Source organism: Hylobates moloch, unplaced genomic scaffold, assembly GCF_009828535.3.
Source record: "Hylobates moloch isolate HMO894 unplaced genomic scaffold, HMol_V3 SCAFFOLD_13, whole genome shotgun sequence".
Taxonomy (NCBI): Eukaryota; Metazoa; Chordata; class Mammalia; order Primates; family Hylobatidae; genus Hylobates; species Hylobates moloch.
Genome location: NW_026652288.1, coordinates 60,283,858 through 60,301,844, shown reverse-complemented (window position 1 = coordinate 60,301,844; position 17,987 = coordinate 60,283,858). Strand labels below are relative to the sequence as shown.

The window sequence follows — 17,987 nt, the reverse complement described above, 5'->3', positions numbered from 1 at the left end:
TGAGATATATATGTATATATATTGTCCTCTGGGATTTAAATATAGACAATAGAAATACACAATGCTTATGACATATAGCATATATATGTAACATATATACACACACACACAGTTATATAAAGGCAGTTATACATATAAAGTACTCTAAGGTCTTTCAATTAGGTCTTTCAATTTATGGGAAAGGGATAAAAGTACCAAGTATTAGACAGTGATAAGTCAAGGGTGAGTATAAATAATAAATTAATAAAAAAGAATAAAGATGAAAAAATTCCTCAGTTAATTCAAACAAGATAAAAAAGAGAAAAAAATTATTAAAAAGCAGAGATAAAAGTACAAAATAAGTCTTTTTTTTTTTTTAATGGAGGTTCACTCTTGTTGTCCAGGCTTGAGTGCAATGGTGCGATCTTGGCTCCCTGCAACCTCTGCTTCCGGGGTTCAAGCGATTCTCTTGTCTCAGCCTCCCAAGTAACTGGGATTATAGGTGCCTACCAGCATACCTGGCTAATTTTTCTATTTTTAGTAGAGATGGGGTTTCAACCATGTTAGCCAGGCTGATCTCGAACTCCTGACCTCAGGTGATCCACCTGCCTCGGCCTCCCAAAGTGCTGGGATTACAGGCGTGAGCCACTGCACCCGGCCCAAAATAAGACTTAAACCCAAATACATCACCAGCCATATTAAATATAAACAGACTAAACAATTTTTTTAAAAAGATCCTCCAATTACATTTTAAAAATTCAAGTATATGCTTTTTATCCAGAAGGTTGAAATTTTAAAATGTAAATATTAACCAAATTGGCTGATATAGCCATATTAATATCAGATAACACACTTTAACATAAAAACTTCTATTAAAGATAAAGCAAATTTTATAATAACACTATATTTAACTCATTTTAAAAAACATTCAATTGACCAGGAAGATATCATTTCACCTTTGACCTAACAAGAGCCCCAAAATATAGAATGCAAAATTGACGCAACTTAAAAACAAATGACAAGTCCATAATTAATAATTGTCATAGTTTCATTTTTAAAACCTATCTCTCTTAATAATTGAAGAAACAAACCAACAAAACACAGTAAGGATACAGCTTTATCTGTATTATTAACAAACTTGAACTAATGGACATACTGTATACAAAGCACTGAACTCTGTGTTACAATGCACAATATACTTAAGCACGGATAGAATATATTTAAAAATTTACCATATATTGAGTCATAAATTTCAAACAATTGGGATCATACATACTATGTTCTCTGATCACAATACATATTAGGTAACAATAACAGAAATACTAGGAAATCCTCCCATGTTTGGAAATTAAGAAGTATATTTTGAAATAACCCAAAGGACAAAGAATCCTAATACTGTAGAAAGTAGAAAAACATTTTAACCTAATCATAATAAACTAGAACATGCAAAACTTGTGGGAACAAGCTAAAAGCAGTACTTAAGACAGAAATGTACAGTTCCAAAAACAAAAATATTAAAAAGCAAGAATGAAAGTTAATTATGAGCATCCATCTCAAAAAGGGTTTTAAAATAGAAGGGAATAAAAGGCAAATGCAGAAATCAATGAAACAAAATTAACATAATACAGAGAATCAACATAGTCAAAGTAGTTTATCAGAAAACACGAATAAAATTGATTACTTGCTGGTGAGACTGATGGGGGTGGAAAGGAAAGTGCAGTAATTGCCAATGTTAAGAATGAAAGAGGGGACATTAATTATAGTTCCTGCTACCACTATAATATTTGACTAGTGCTATAATTACTGAAGAAATTCAATCTGTAATACAAACTGTTCCACAAATAAAACTACATCGTAGATGACTTTCTTGCTGGTGGGAATTATAACAGATAGTTGAGAAATAAATTACAATCTGGGCCGGGCGCAGTGATGCACGCCTGTGAGTCCCACCTACTTGGGAGGCTGCAGTGGGAGGATCACCTGAGCCCAGGGAGGTCCAGACTGCAGTGAGCTGTGATTGGGCCACTGCACTGCACTGCAGCCTAGATGACGAATGAGACCCTTTCTCAGACAATCAATCAATCAATCAACAATCTTACATATACTTTTCCAAAAATAAGGAGAAGAGTTCATCAGAACCCTGATATTAAAACCTAGTAAGAACATTTCAGAAAAAGAAAAGGCCAAATCACACATATTAATAGACAGACAGCTGTAACACTGTAAACAAAATATTACCAAATCAAATACAAGAAGATATATTAGGGATAAAGCTTTATGAAAAAGTTGAGTTTATACCAGGATTTAAGGTTGGCCTAACATTTTTTTTTTTTTTTTTTTTTTTTTTTTTGGAGACGGAGTCTCGCTCTGTCGCCCAGGCTGGAGTGCAGTGGCGCAATCTCAGCTCACTGCAAGCTCCGCCTCCCGGGTTCACGCCATTCTCCTGCCTCAGCCTCTCCGAGTAGCTGGGACTACAGGCGCCCGCCACCACGCCCGGCTAATTTTTTGTATTTTTAGTAGAGACGGGGTTTCACTGTGGTCTCGATCTCCTGACCTCGTGATCCGCCCGCCTCGGCCTCCCAAAGTGCTGGGATTACAAGCGTGAGCCACCGCGCCCGGCCTGGCCTAACATTTTTAAAATGTAATTTGCCACATTAAAAAATATGGAAGACAAATCACATAACAGATGAATTAAAAATATTTGATAAAATTCAGTATCTATTTTTCAATTAAAAGAAAACAGCTACTACTTCATACCATTACGACTGCTACCAAACACACACACACACACACACACACACAGAGATAAAATGTGCTGGCAAGAAAGTGAAGAAACTGGAACCCTTGTGCACTGCTGGTGGAAATATAAAACAGTGTAGCCAATATGGGAAACAGCACGGCAGTTCCTCCAAAAATTAATAATAGAATTACCATACAATCCACCAATTTCACTTGTGGGTAAATACCTTTAAATAAATGGAAAGCAAGGACTCAAAAGATTATGTGTACACTCATGTTCATAACAGCATTATTCACAATAGCCAAAAGGAAGAAGTAGCCCAAGCATCCATTGAAGAATAGATAAAAAAGAAAACAAAGAAAAACCTCTTCTCAAAGTAGGAAGAGAATTTCCTTATTTGATAAAGGGTATTATTGAAAAAAAAAACAACAAAAACAATCATATCTAAATGATCGAAGTTTTTCTTTTAGAATATGAAACACCACAAAGATGCCTGCCACTGCAACTTCTGTTGAACAGTGTCCTAGAAATGCTAGCCAAGATAAAGTTTTTATGAAAGAAATAAAATTGACATTTGTGAACAGTAGCATTCCGCATGTAAGAAATTCGAAAGAATTTAAAGACATATTTACTAATTTATTACCATTAATAAAGGAGTTCAGAAAGATTGCTGGATACAATGTTGTATTTCTACATATAACAGCAAACATAAAATAAGAACATAAAATTAAGTATCTAGGAATAAATCAGAGAACAATGTACAGGACCCTTACAAAGAAAATCATAAAACAGTGCTGAGAGAACCAAATAAACAATTTAAAATTTTCATGAGTTAGAAGGCTTAATATTATAAAGGTGTCAGTTTTTGCTAAATTTAGTTCAAATCCAAATTCCAACAGTTTTTTTTAAACTAGAAGAACACAACATATTGAATCTATATCATACAAATATAAACATAAGAAATTAAAGTTACAGAACCAAAAGGCATAAAAGAGACAGAAACAATTCTTTGATTCTATAAAAAACTAAAACATAAGGTATTTTTAAGCATCATATAAAAAAAGACAAACGAACATTTAAAGGTAGTAAAAGCAAGTCCAAATATACCACTATTTGCAAATAATAAAAGGACTAATAAACTTTAAAGTTCATAGATAATAGAACTGAATAATTTAAAAATGGAAAAATATGCTATTTATACGACATCTAAGTTATAAGTGTAGAGAAAGGTTCCAATTAAAGGAATGGAAAAGTTTATATCATTTCCATTCGAATCACATAAATTGGGAGTTGCTCTATTAGTAAAAGACAAAATCGTTTTGTTTTGTTTTGTTTTTTTTTGGTAGAGAGGAGCTTGCTATGCTGCCCAGGCTGTTCTCCAGCTTCTGGCCTCAAGCAACCCTCGCACCTCGGCATCCAAAAGTGCTAGGATTACAGACATAAGCCACTACACCCAGCCTTCAAAACAGCTTTAAAAAATATATTACTTGGTTTAAGAAGGGTCACATTATAATGATAAAAGGTTCAATTTCCAGAAATACATGATACTTCTGAAAAACTTGTAAGTACTAGTAAAATAGCCGCAAAATACTGAAGCAAAAGTTACTGGAATAACACAGAGCAATTGACAAATCCATTGTAGTGGGAGATTAACACATTTCTTTTATGTATTGGTAGTTCAGGCAGACCAAAAAAATTAATTAATAAAGCTACAGAAGACTAGAATGGTTATTAAGGCTAATTTAATATACATTTAAATTAGAGAATACACATTATCCTCAAGCACATGAAGAATATTTATAAAAATTAACCAAACTAGACCATAATGAAAGTCTCAACAAATATCAAAAAACTACAATCACGCAGACCACATCTTTTGACAACAATGCAATTATATTAGAAGTCAATAACAACAAATAAACACAGAAAAGGAAATACTGCCCCAGTAGAAGGCTAACATCTAAAGAACCAACCTAAGATCTCACAGACAAAATATAATCCAAAATGCACCACAGTCTTCTACCAGGCAAACAAAGAATTAACCTTGCACAACTACTCCCAAGGGGCATCTGACTAAGAAGGAAGAGATGTTCTGCTGGGCATCACAGGTTGTCATTATTCTACAGACAAGGAAACTGAAGTTTAAGGTAGTGAGTTTTACAACCAGGATTTGAATCCACACTGCCTATTTACAGAACTCATAAACTTATCCACTATTTTGACCTTTATAAAAGGCCTTTATTAAATGTTTGTCAGATGAGTTAATAATATAATACATTATCAGGCTTGTCTGAACATCAGGTTAGAAGAATTAATTAAGAGCAAATGAACAGATTCTATTTTGACATGCATTACTGTGATTAAGTTTGTAGGACAAAAAAGTCCTTTTGATACATTAGGTTAGAACAGTTCAGCACATTTATTTAATATACATGATCTTAAAAGGAAACTGCTTTTGGACAGGTGAGCATCTATTCACACTCTCATAAAAGATTATGTTTAAGTTTAAATTTATTTTCCAAAGTTCTTGAACAGAGTTTGAAACGCTTTAAGTAATTTTTATTTTTTTCAGAATTCAGAATTCCGTCTCTCACTGCTGGGAAACAAAAAGGGTGGTAGAAACCTTCAGTTTGGGGAATACAAAAGAAATTTCCTTGAAATTTTTCACTATGAAAGTATTATAAACTCCCATATCCTGGGTAGGGGGTAGGGAGTTATAATACTTCTTAATCCAATCGTAGTCTACTTCCTAATCAAAGTATAGACCATTTCCCTGATACATGTAAATAAGTATGAATTTAAATAAAGATACATCAGGGTCACAGAATATGCTTAAACAGTGTAAATATGGACAATGAAATCAAACTTGGAACTGAATCCCAATGCTGCCATTTATCAGATACATGATCTTGAGGTTTGATAATTTATCTAATCCTCAATGTAAAACAGAGATAATATCTACCTAATCGGTTTGTTGTAAAGAAGACTGTGTACTGAGCAAGGCATAAGTTGCTATGCATAACTAGTAGCTGCTAATATGAATAAAAATAGCATCAATAATTATAAATTAATAGCATTAATAGTAATGCTCATGTTCTCAATACAAAGTAATATAGAATCAAAGACAAACGGTCTCTCTAAAGTTCTATGTTTAAATGTTGAATATTATAAAAATGATAACTATGTGAGGTTATGCATTTGTTAATTAGCTAGGTTTAACCATTCCACAATGTACACATACTTCAAAACAGTGTGTTGTAAACAACAAAAACATACAATGCTATCCGTCAATTTAAATGGAAATGAATAAATGAATGCTTAATGTGCCCTATGAATGCTTGCCAGATTAGAAAAGCAAAAGGAGTGAAAATATATTCTAATAGGCAGGGTAGGAAAACAAGAGAAGACCTTTGAATCAGTTAAATCTTGCTTAAATTCTAGCTTTGTCCATTCAAAGTGACTTTGACACACAGGTAAAATGAGGATAAGGATCTCTATCTTAATATAATTATTCTGAAGCTTAATTAGGATGATATACACTAACAGCCTAGTTTTATGTCTATTCATTTAAAAAGTTTACAGTTTAAAGAAAAGGTTTAGATAAATAATTTTAAAAATAAGACTAGTAAAGGCATTATAGCAGTGATATATTTTCTATTTTTTAATCAACAAATAAATATTGTATATATTTATGATATATAGCATGTTTTGAAATATGTATATGTACACGTCCGTCCAAGTACAGGGGCTCATGCCTATAATCCCAGCACTTTGGGAGGCGAAGGTGGGAGGATCACTCAGGCCCAGGAGTTCGAGACCAGCCTGGGCAACACAGTGAAACCCCATCTCTACCAAAAAGAAAATGATACTAATAAACAAAAATTATCCCAGACATACTGGTGCATGCTTGCAGTGCCAGCTACACAGGAGGCTGAGGCAGGAGGATCAATTGAGCCTGGGAGGTCAAGGCTATAGTGAGCCATGATTGTGCCACTGTGCGCCAGCCTGGGTGACAGAGGGAGACCCTGTCTTAAAAAAAAAAAAGAAAAGAAATAGGTATACATTGTGCAATGGCTAAAATGAACTGATTAACATTTGCAATATCTCACATACTTATCACTTTTTGTGCTGAAAGCACTTAAACTCTACACTCTTTTAGTTATTTTCAAGTATACAATACATAATTAATTACAGTCAGCATGATGTGAAACAGATCTCTGGAACTTATTTCTCCTAACTAAAATTTTGTAACCTTTGACCGACATCTCCCCCATCTCCACGCCTTCCAGCCTCTGAAAATCACCATTCTATTTTGTTTTATGAGTGTGACCTTTTTCGGTTCCACATATAATTGAGCTCACGCGGTATTTGTGTTTCTGTGCCTGACTCATTTTACTTAACGTCCTCCAGGATCACCCATGCTGTTGCAAATGACAGGATTTTATTCTTTTTTATGGCTGAATAGTATAACACTGTGCATATATATCACATTTTCGCCATGCACTCATCTGTCAATGGACACTTAGGTTGTTAATTCCATAGCCTGGCTATTGTGAATAATGGTACAATGAGCATGGAAATGCAGATACCTCTTCAACATACTGATTTCTTTCCCTTTGGACATATATCCAGTAGTTGGATAGCTGGATTACACAGTAGTTCTATTTTCAACTTTTTGAGGAACCTCCATACTATTTTCCATAACTATACTAATTTCTCCCTTTCAAAAGAGGTCCTTTCCTTACACAACTACTCTCCAAACTTGTACAGGTCCCACAGAATAAAAGATCTGAAAAGCACCATCCTTGTTAATATCATCCACATTTACAGTGATAGCTTTCATATTTTATAGGACAATACTGATTACAAATATTAAATCATATTGTCATATTATGTCAGAATGTGTATTTCAAATTTTGGCTTAAAGACTAGTCACCATACTTATCAGGATAAATACATACCCTTTCTGTTCTATGTAGTTTTCTTAAGGATTCTTAACATTGGGCTAGATTTGTCCTCTACTTTAAGCAACCAAAAGGATCAAAGGACTTATTACCTTTGTTTTTCATCGATAGACTAGAAATAAAAAAGCTATATATTGCAGAGAAAAAATGTGTACAGTTAAAATTATATTTATAAATATGAATCATAGTATATAAAAGACTGTAACTTTCAGTCCCTTAGAGATTGACAGTATTCTTTCACAGAGCTATTCGATATTGGGCATTAAATAAAGGTTTTTTGAAATACGACCCTCTCTATAGCCTACATCAGCAGTCCCCAACATTTCTGACAGCAGGGACTGGTTTCATGGAAGACAATTTTCCCACAGACCACTACTGGTCCATGGCCCAGAGGTTGGGGACCACTGCCCTACATAGTAAATCTATTATTTCACTGGATCTTTTTTAGGATATTTCTATTTTAAAGGTAATAAAATATAAGACCTAAGTACTACAGGTTGAGTATTCCTTATCCAAAATGCTTAGGACCAAAACTATTTCAGATTTTGAATTTTTTTGGATTTGGGGGTGTTTTTGTGTTTTTTTGAGACTGTTTGCATTAAGCTTACCTACTAAGCTTCTCTAATCTGAAAATTCAAAATGCTCCAATGAGCATTTCCTTTAAGTGTCATGTTGGCATTCATAAAGTTTCCAATTTTGGAGCTTTTCGGATTAGGGATACTTAACCTGTAATAACTTGTGTAAGGTTTTTTTTTTCCACTAACCCAAGGGCATTGTACTTAGGCCTTCAAAATCATAGTTCATTGCTCTTTCGCTACCACATAACTCAGCAGGTAAAATCAGTCTCCCTGATCACAGGAGGAGAGGCAAAGATTTCTGTGCTTCTTATGGAAAACATCAATCCTAACCGAATCCTCTCATTTAATATAATGAAAGATGATGATGATATTAGTTACCAATTATTAAACACTATGAGATAAGTATTACTAAAACCTTTTAGTAAGTAGAAAACTGAGGGTTGAAGAAGGTAAATAATTTACCTGAGGCCAAAGCTAGTTAAGTGATAGAATCAGAATTCAAACTTGTTTAACTTTAGGGCACTCTGTGCTCCTGTCTCTATAATTTACTACCTTTACCTTATTTTCCATCACCTCTACTCTGGCAAGAGAATGTAAGAAAATAATAAGAGAAGCTTCTTCCCCTGAAAGGTTGATAGAAAATTCTCTGGTTAGAACAAGGTTCTCCTTTCTTATGTCTAATACAAATTTCAGCTGTTTATTCATAATTTATTACAACAGAAAGATAAAGGCTCCAAGCATTAGCTTCTTAATGAGCTGTGTGGTATTGGGCAAGTCACAACCTTTTGAATCCACAATTTCTCCACCTGAAAAAAGGAATAACATTATGGATAATAACAACTGTGGGAATTAAGTAACATTTGTGTGTAAACTGACTTTCTATAGAAAGGTGGGAGTTTAAATATCAATAATATTTTCTTCGTATGTGGTCTGCCTGGAATTAGTCAAGAATATTACAATCATAAACAAAACCATCAAACAAACATATATACAAAAGATACTCATCTTACAAAGAATTAATCAAAACCTAAATATTCCACAATTTTTTCTTTTCTTGAGACAAGGTCTCACTCTGTCGTCCAGGCTGGAGTGCAGTAGCACGATCTCGGCTCAGTGCAACCTCCACCTCCTGGGCTCAAGTGATCTTCCCGCCTCAGCCCCCTGAAAGTAGCTGGGACCATACCCAGCTAATTTTTGTATTTTTTGTAGAGACGGGTTTTCACCACATTGCCCAGGCCACCGCCCCCAGCTTCATTTAAGTTTTTCTTATATAGGTCTTACATGTTTCTCATTGTGTTTTTTCTTAGATATTATTGTAAGTTGGATCTTTTTTCTATTAATTTTAATTGGAATTGCTAGTATCATATTTTAAAATAGTAGATACTAAGTTTTGCATATTCGGCTGGATACTGTGACTTGTGTCTGTAATTCCAGCGACTCAGGAGGCTGAAGCAGGAGGATCACTTGAAGCCAGGTGTTCAAGACCAGCCTGGGCCACACAGCAAAACCCTCATCTCTCAAAATAAATAAATAAATAAATAAAAATTAAAAAAAAAAATTAGCCAGGTACAGTAGTACACGCCTTTAGTCCCAGCTACTCAGGAGGCTGAGGTGCGAGGACTGATTGAGCTCAGGAGTTTGAGGCTACAGTGAGCTACAATCTCACCACTGCACTCCAGCCTGGGCAACACAGTGAGACCCTGATTCTAAACAAAATTAAATAAAAACTTTTTTGCATATTTATATTTTTGGATTCTGTCCACTTTATAGAAGTCTCTCATTAGGTCCAATAGTTTTCCCATTGTTTCTTTGCTTTCCTATTTAACTTAAAAGTAGTGATAATTTTCTCTTGTCTTTGTTTAGTGTTGCTAAAACAGAACCCCTGAGATTGGGTAATTTATAATGAAAATAAGTTTATTTAGCCAATGGTTCACAATTTCAACAGACTGGTACTGACTGACCTGTTAGGAACTGGGCTGCACAGCAGGAGGTGAGTGGCAAGCCAGCAAAACAGCGCTCCACCTCCTGTCAGACCAGCAGTGGCATTAGATTCTCAAAGGAGCGTGAACCCTACTGTGAACTGCGCATGCAAGAGATTTACGTTGCATGCTCCTTATGAGAATCTAATGATGTAACGTAATGCACTTAATATCATCCTGAAACCATCCCCCTGCCACAGTCTGTGGAAAAACTGTCTTCCACAAAACTGTTCCCTGGTGCCAAAAAGGTTGGGGACCACTGCTCTAACATTTCACCATTGAGCATAATGTTTGTTTTCTGATTAAATACTCTATCAATTTATTTTCCTCATTTACTGAGATGACCATAAAACTTTTCATACCTGATTTTCAATAATCCTAACATAACCCCCTACATGTTATATTTTTCATTGTAGTGCTGCTGAATTAGCTAATTTCATATTTAGTTATTGATAGTCATAATTAAGGCTGGTCTAGATTAAACTTTGACAGAATCTTGGTCAGATTTTATAACAAAATTAATCAGACTACTTTCCATCATTTTCTAAGCTTTGGATTTTTTTTTCAATCATGAGAATCATTTTTCACTTTTTTTTTTTTTGGAGACAGAGTCTTACTCTGTCATCCAGGGTGGAGTAGTGGCGTGATCTCGCCTCACTGCAACCTCTGCCTCCCAGGTTCAAGCAATTTTCGTGCCTCAGCCTCCCCAGTAGTTCAGTAGTTGGGATTACAGGTGCACACGACCACCCCTGGCTAATTTTTATTTATTTATTTATTTATTTTGCATTTTTAGTAGAGACGGGGCTTTGTCATGTTGCCCAGGCTGGTCTGGAACCCCTGAGCTCAAGTGATCTACCCGCCTCAGCCTCCCAAAGTGCTAGAATTACAGGCATGAACCACCGCACCTGGCCCATTTTTCACTTCTTAAGTTTTTTTTCCCTGAGGTTTCCTTTCTCTTCATTAGGGAAACAATAGAGCCCAACAGGTGAGCCTACAGACACTGTTGACAAAAAGGACTTTAGTTCAAGTCCTAGTTCTACCACTTGTTAGTATATATGACATCAAGCACATTAAAAATAGTAAGTTTTGATTCAAAAAAATTTTTTTGAGACAGTCTCGCTCTGTCACCCAGGCTGGAGTGTAATGGCGCGATCTCGGCTCACTGCAACCTCCACCTCCCAGGTTCAAGTGATTCTCCTGCCTCAGCCTCCTGAGTAGCTGGGGTTGCAGGCATCTGCCAACATGCCCAGCTAATTTTTGTATTTTTAGTAGAGACGGGTTTTCACCATGTTGACCAGGCTGGTCTTTTAACTTCTCACCTCAGATGATCCGTCCACCTCGGCCTCCCAGTGTGCTGGGATTACAGGCACGAGCCACCGCGCCCAGCCTGATTCAGATGTTTAAATTTATTAGTATTAGTTTTACTTTACAGGTTTCTCATTTTTTAAAATCTCCTCCGTATTTATAGCTATGTATTCTTCTGATACCTAATGTTGTATATTTGTGTTTTCCACTTTGTTTCTAGACTACACTTGCTAGTGAATATTCTATTTTTATAAAATTTTGTAGCATATGCCAAATCCAATTCCACAATTTCAATTTATAGCCCTTCTCACAAGTCATCTTTTTAAATCTACTCTCTTTTTTTAAAAAAACTTATTAGTGTCCCTCCTTCATCCTCAAATTTTTCCCTTAATTCTCTATAACTTCTATATTAACTTTTTATACCTCCCCTTTACTGGTCATTTAACAGTTACTGAGGAAACACCAAGTTTTATCTTGTACTAGAATTGTCCTCCCACAACTGGCCCACAAAATATTTGTTCTTCAAAATCTTAGTAGATACTGTACCATAAAAGAATTCCATATCAATTAACTCTGAGAAATATGGGTTTAAACAGGTTCCTTTAGCTAAGAGCACTTAAAGTATGTTAATGTGCATTGTGAATCTATAGGATACAATAAGCAGCTTTTGTCAGATTCACAAATCCTTCCTTAAACTCCCACCCACAAACCTATCCATATCTTACAGGCAGTTGGTGAAATACAGCCCTGGGAAATTCAGTCAGCAGCAATAACCTCCATTTTTAAAAGCCTGAAAAGCAGAGTTACGGTGAAGCCCTTCAAACCAATCCACGTAATGTACATCCAAGAAAAATTATAACAGAAAAGTGGAGGTTCCTTAACTTGGTGAAAATACATCCATTACTCTTGTAAGACTTGGTACTTACCGGAAGGCTAGCAAGTAATGACCACTGATAATCTGACCTTTATTCCAAAACATAATCAACATGTTATATTTTAAGGGTTTAGTTACACTAGGCAAGTACTGAGTACTCAATTGATAAAATTTGATGTGCCTGGCCAGGAGCAGTGGCTCACGCCTGTAATCCCAGCACTTTGGGAGGCCGAAGCGGGTGGATCACAAGGGCAGGAGATCGAGACCATCCTGGCCAACATGGTGAAACCCCATCTCTACTAAAAATACAAAAATTAGCTGGGAGTGGTGGTGGGCACCTGTAGTCCCACCTACTCAGGAGGCTGAGGCAGGAGAATGGTGTGACCCCAGGAGGTGGAGCTTGCAGTGAGCCGAGATCGCGCCACTGCACTGCAGCCTGGGCAACAGAGCAAGACTCCGTCTCTTAAAAAAAAGAAAAAAAAAATTTTTTTTTATGTGCCTTTCTTATAAACTTGTAAGTATTTTTCTTATATTCTTATATACCACAAGCACTGGTAAGATGCCTTTCCTATATATCAACGACTAAACTGGCCAGGGCGCAGTGGCTCACGCCTGTAGTCTCAGCACTTTGGGAGGCCAAGATGAGCGGATCACTTGAGGCCAGGGGCTCAAGACCAGCCTGGCCAACATGGTGAAACCCCATCTCTACGAAAAATAACAAAAATTAGCCAGGCGTGGTAGCGAACACCTGTAATCCCAGCTACTCGGGAGGCTATGGCATGAGAATCACTTGAGCCCAGGAGACAGAGGTTGCAGTGAGCCAAGATCGCGCCACTGCGCTCAAGCCTGGGTGACACACTGAGTGAAGCTCCATCTCAAAAAAAAAAAAAAAAAAAAAGGTAGTGCAAGTTACAATCAAGGAGACATTTCTTTCAAAAAAGGTTTCAATATGTTAAAAATGTACAGAAGGTTAACATGTAAAATACTGAAAATAATTTGGAAAACTTAAGATTAAGGACTACATATAAAAATATGGAACAAAATATCTTTAATATTAAAACTCTTAATAAAATTTTTATTATATCTTATATGATACTTTGAAATTAGCATACTGTGTCTAACTCCAGGATTGATCTAGTAAGTGTATAATTACAGATGATATGTATGTGTACATAGGTGTATATGTGTATGTATGCGTGTACAAATTTTTTAATGAAATATACAATCCAATTTGTAATGGTCTTATCCTGGCTGATTAATTTCTTTTACTAGGTTTTCATTCTCCTACAATTTGAAGATGGGTCTTCGTGGTTGATCAAATACAACAGAACAGGTTCTTTGTAGCAATATTTAACACTTCTCTAAAGCAGTGGTTCTTCAACCAGGACTGATTTTGCCCTCTAGGGTACACTTGGCAATGAAAAGACATTTTTGGTTGTCACAACAGAGATGAAACCTACTGCATGTAGTAGACAGAGACCAGGGATACTGCTACACATCATACAATGCACAGGACAGCTCTCACAACAAAGAATTTTCCAGCCCAAAATATAAATAGTGCTGAGATTAAGAAATCCTGCTCTATATAACAAAGCAGTGTGTCTATTCCCAAAAGGAGTCATGGTTATATAAGAAGTATTTTAAGTGCAGAGGCCTATTACTCTTCCTTTCCAAGGCTGCTATATTAATGAATATCACCAAATTATAAACATTTATAGCATAACATTTGAAATAATTTGAGCCAATGAAGTTGTCTGCAACTTAGGAATCTTTAAGAGCAGAGGAAGTATCTAAATTTAGCCACCAATCCTTAAGTCCATACCTTGTTAGTAATTTTGTTTGAAGTTTATCCTCTAGGAAAATTCTCAGTAAGAGCTCATAGGGAAAACATTCCCTGAGCTGTTTGTTTGTTTTTAACACATCAATAAAGATTCTTCATGGGTTTCCCACTTGAAATTCATTTGGCTATATAGAAATCCACACATTACCCCTTGGCTCACATTTTCTTTCCTTGAGTATCTTAAATACATTATTCCATTTTCTTCCGGCATAAAGCACTGCCATTTAAAAGTCTGACAACAATCTTTTTTTCTTTCTCATTCAGTCTTTTTGCCTGGTGCCCAAGATTGTTTTTTCTTTAAAGTTCATTGATTTTATGTGCATTTATATCAGCTGTCATTGTTCTGAGTCAATATTCTTAGGTATACAGTGTGCTGTTTCAATGTGCAGTTTCAAATCTTTTTAATTTCAAGAATGTCTTATTATAGTTTTTAGATTTTGTTCTGTTTCCTTGGCATGGTTTTCTTCTTCAGGGACTTGTATTATCCATATATTGGATTATCTTTGTTTTCAATATTGTTTTAAATTTTTTAGCAGTCTTTTTTTTAACAACAACAACAACAAAAAATTTCCCTCCCTCAGCTCTGCATAATTAAATTATACTTGGCTTCACCCATTTGACTTCTGCAACGGGGAGAGAGAGACAAGATGTCCTTGGCACGTCAGATTGGCCTTATGGTGGTCTCTCTCTCCTTGAGGGGCACAACAGATCCTGGGTGAAAAAGAAAACAACAATTTCCTTTTTTCAGTTTGTATCGCTTTACGCATTACCTGTGCTTATTTTATTTACTCTTGACTTTCCACTAGATTGGGGTTCATTTCTGAAATTGTATATATGTATTTTTTTGAGATAGGGTCTTGATCTGTCTCTAAGCTGAAGTGCAGTGGCACAATCATGGCTCACTGCAGCCTTGAACTCCTGGGCTCAGGCAATCCTCCTGCCTCAGCCACTCAAGAAGCTAGGACTACAGTCATGCACCACCACAGCCAGCTACATTTGTGTACACATTTTTCCTATTCTTTTCTATCACCTTATTTCTGAGTTTTTAAAATTCCTATTTATATTTTTATGTTTTCTTTCATAACAACATTTTCTTAAATTCTTTCAGCTTGTTTTGAAAGAATAGGTAATAGTACTCATTTGTTTTGGGGGCATGTCTTTCTGACTTGCATTCATGGTCTTTAAGATACTACTTTGCTCCTTTTTTTCTTTTTCCTTTATAAGAACTTTCTCTTGGATTTTACTTCTATCATTTTCTGTTACTAATTTTTAAGTAAAATCAGTTTTTCTGAACTTTGAGATGGAGGCATGGTCATTCTGTTGTTTTTGTGTGGTCTTCAAAAAGCAGCTTGTTTTCACAGATTTTCTGGCTGTGTTCTCCTCTCCCACTTTCATCTGAATCTTCTCTTTTATCTCTATTGTCTCTGTACTGCTCAATTTGGACTGCATTCCAGCAATTTCCTCTTAGTTTGGGTTTTATCCTTAAAGGGAGCTATGGCTGCATAGTTTTGATAGTTCATAATGTCTAGACTATGTATCCCCTTCTACTTTACAACATATTACTTGTACCCATTCTAGTTCCACTTGCTTTTCTTAAATCAGTCCACTGTGTTTTCTAGTAAGTAGATTATTTTGGGGTTTTCATATTTTCTGGTCCATCAGACAATCCATTGTTTCTCCATGCTTACTCCCTCATGGAGTCTTGTAGTTCTGATTTGGCCCCATTCTCTTGTATTTAGGGCTCATAGAAACATCTCAACATTTAGTTTTTTGAGCCGGGTGTGGTGGTTCACGCCTGTAATCCCAGCACTTTGGGAGGCCGAGGCGGGTGGATCACGAGGTCAGGAGATTGAGACCATCCTAGCTAACACGGTAAAACCCCGTCTCTACTAAAAATACAAAAAATTAGCCAGGCGTGGTGGCGGGTGCCTGTAGTCCCAGCTACTCCAGAGGCTGAGGCAGGAGAATGGCATGAACCCAGGAGGCAGAGCTTGCAGTGAGCGGAGATTGCGCCACTGCACTCCAGCCTGGGCGACAGAGCAAGACTCCGTCTCAAAAAAAAAAATAAATAAATAAATTTAGTTTTTTGCAGATGTTTTGCTTTGCTCTTCAGGCAGGCAGCTTCTAAGAAGGCTCCCAATGATTCCTGACTCCTGCTATTCATGTCACTGCATAATTCTTTCCCCTTGAGTAGAGGATGAACCTACTGACTTGTTTTAAGATCAGAATACAACAGAAGTGGTAAGATGTCACTTCTGAGATTAGGTTACATAAAGACTCAACTTCCATCTTATTCTTTTTCTCTCCCACTTGCTTATTCTGAAGAAAAACAGCTGTCCTACAGTTAGCTGCCCCATGGAGACGCAAAGAACTCAGGGAGGCCCGCCAGCCAACAGCCAGCAAGAAACTAATGCCCTCATTTCTTTCTTTTTTTTTTTTTTTGGAGACGGAGTCTCGCTCTGTCGCCCAGGCTGGAGTGCAATGGCGCGATCTCGACTCACTGCAAGCTCCGCCTCCTGGGTTCACGCCATTCTCCGGGTTCACGCCATTCTCCGGGTTCACACCATTCTCCTGCCTCAGCCTCCCGAGTAGCTGGGACTACAGGCGCTGGCCATCATGCCTGGCTAATTTTTTTGTGTGTATTTTTAGTAGAGACGGGGTTTCACCATGTTAGCCAGGATGGTCTTGATCTCCTGACCTCATGATCCGCCCGCCTCTACCTTCCAAAGTGCTGGGATTACAGACGTGAGCCACCATGCCCGGCCAATGCCCTCATTTCAATGGGCCACAGGGAAATTAATTCTGTCAACAATCACTGAGTGAGTTTGAAAGCAGACTCCTCCCTAGTCAAACTTTGAGATGACTGAAACCCAGGCCAACCCTTGACTGCAGTCTTGATTGCAACAGATTAACAGTGACAGACTCTTATAAGCTAGAACTAAATTGTGCCCAGATTCAGAAGTCACAGAAACTTGAAGATAATAAATGTTTGTTGTTTTAAGTGCTGGGTTTGAGGGTAATTTGTAATGCAGCCATAAATAAGTAGTATGATTTCTTTCAGCTCTGTTTTTATGGGAGTGGGGGATTTAGTGAGATTGAAAACTACTTCATAAGTAATTTTAAAAATAAATATTACTCTTAAAAGTAAATGCTATATTTTTCTTTAATTTTGGAGGCCAATTTTAACAGCTAAGCAAAGAAAGTAATTTCAGCCGGGCGCAGTGGCTCACTCCTGTAATTTATCCAGCACTTTGGGAGGCTAAGGCGGGTGGATCGCCTGAGGTCAGGAGTTCGAGAACAGCCTGGCCAACATAGTGAAACCCCGTCACTACTAAAAATACAAAAAATTAGCCGGGTGTGGTGGCGGGTGCCTGTAATCCCAGTGACTAGGTTGGCTGAGGCAGGAGAATCACTTGAACCCGGGAGGCAGAGGTTGCAGTGAGCCGAGATCACGCCATTGCACTCCAGCCTAGGCAATAAGAGCAAGACTCCGTCTCCAAAAATAATAATAATAATAATAATTTCTATCAATTTACTTTAAAATGTAAATGTACTCTGCTGTTTAGTTACCAACAAAGCAATTCCTTCTTCCCTTCTCAGATAAATTATTATAGTATCATTAATTCCAACATGTATTACCATATAAAAATCAGATGCTTTATTTTCTAGCAGCTTGAGTTGCCCAAATGAAAAAAAGCAGAAACTAATCACATCACTTTTCATATGAA

The 17,987-nt window shown here is 36.6% G+C and overlaps 1 protein-coding gene and 1 non-coding gene across 3 annotated transcripts in view; one reads left to right on the top strand and one right to left on the bottom strand.

Moving 5' to 3' along the window:
- The window catches only part of ARID2 (AT-rich interaction domain 2), a 182,947-nt gene that overhangs the window by 114,759 nt on the left and 50,201 nt on the right, over positions 1–17,987 (bottom strand). The window lies entirely within an intron of this gene.
- Positions 14,831–14,969, top strand: LOC116481329 (small nucleolar RNA SNORA64/SNORA10 family). The gene has a single exon (XR_004251496.1). It is a non-coding gene; the product is annotated as a small nucleolar RNA SNORA64/SNORA10 family (small nucleolar RNA).